Raw genomic sequence first — 1,705 nt, forward strand, 5'->3', positions numbered from 1 at the left:
GTAAAGCTGTCACAATTTGACTATTCAATACTATGTGCAAAATTAAGTGACCCCCTGTGTTATGTAACTTCCCAGTGTCATAAAAACGTGAAAGTTAGCACGACCTTTCTTTAAATACTGAATAGGAAAAGTAAAGGGGTCGCAACTTGATCATTCGATTCTAAGAGCAAAAGTGAGCGACCCCCTATTTTACGTACCTAATCTAAATCTCTAACTTCCTGGGGTCGTACAAACTAGAAATTTGGCATGACCATTCTTTAGTTGCCACATAGGAAAAGTAAAGGTTTGTAATTGTTTGTTCAATTCTTAGTACAGAAGTAAGTGACCCCCTATGTTATGTAACTAATAACACACATCTGAACCGCACAAACATGAAATTTGCCACAACCATTCTTTACATCCTAAATAGGAAAAGTAAAGGGGTCAAAACTTCAATATTCAATTCAAAGCGTGAGAAACTGCAAAAATCTGCTATACATGGGATAGTTGTTTTCTCAGAAACCGTAAAGCCTATGGAAATGATTTGTATGCTGAGGAGAATCTACCTCTCCTCTATTTGTATATACTGAGGACAATCTAACTGACCTCTGTGTGCATGTTAAAAGGCTGTAAAGTATTTAGGGAAGCAGTCACGGACTGCATGGATGGAGCATGGGTTCTTAGGCTAAGAAAGGGCTGCAATCCCCAGTCTGGGGTTAAGTCTGAATAAAAAGCGGCTTAACATTTAAGGGTAAAAAGTGAGCAGAGTGAGAGGGATGGCACATTCTGCAGAGGGACATCGGTACATGCAGCCTGAGGAGAATCTAAAGCTCCACTGTGCGTATATATATTTTATTCTTGGTTCCTCTGAAGTAATCACGACTTCATAACATTTTCTGGGCGAACAAGACGTAAACACCTGTAATAAGTTAACTTGGGCAAAGCCGACTATATCAGCTAGTGTCTACATAAAGCTGTATGAAGCAGTCACCAGCCATATCTCTGTATATACAGGGGAGAGGTGCAATAGGGTGTGTGGGGGATAGAGTGGGAAGAAGGGGGTCAGCTTTCCAAAGGAGCGTCAATAGGTAACGTAAATGGAGAAGAGTTAAATTGGGGAAGACGGAAGGCCTCCCTAAAAAGATGTGTTTTTAGGGTATGCTGGCTGCTGGGATCAAACCTGTTTCTCTGGGTTAGCACATTGCACAGAACTGGTGCTGCTCTGGAAAAATCTTGCAGCCGGGAGTGGGAACTCAGCAGTTGGCACAGCATTGAAGTTGTGGGTCTGAATCCCACCCAGGGCCGGGCGTTGGGGGGGTAAACTGGGCAGTTGCCCCAAGCTCCTACTTCAGGCATTCCGCTGCCTGTTCATTGAAGCTAGTGGGCAGTCAGCTGATAAACACCATATTACAATGGAAGAGTATAGGCAGGGTGACCTACTGCTGGAGTACTGCCTCGTGTCTGGAATGGGACTCCTGGAGGGAAACAAGAGAGGACTCTAAAGTTTTTCATGGGATGATATGATAAAAGAGCTAAAGGGAGGGGAATTGAGGTTTTTACAAGGGACTGTATTTTTCGTTATGGGATTGTATTTTATATGTTGGCGCTGCAAGAGCAACTCCATTCTAGATGCAACCCTGATCTGTTGGCTTTTCGCAGTTCACTGTCAAAGCCCACAACGTGGTGACGATTGTACAATTCAAAGGCGTCCAACGTCATAGGAGGA

The sequence above is a fragment of the Eleutherodactylus coqui genome, chromosome 8, assembly GCF_035609145.1.
Source record: "Eleutherodactylus coqui strain aEleCoq1 chromosome 8, aEleCoq1.hap1, whole genome shotgun sequence".
Lineage (NCBI taxonomy): Eukaryota > Metazoa > Chordata > Amphibia > Anura > Eleutherodactylidae > Eleutherodactylus > Eleutherodactylus coqui.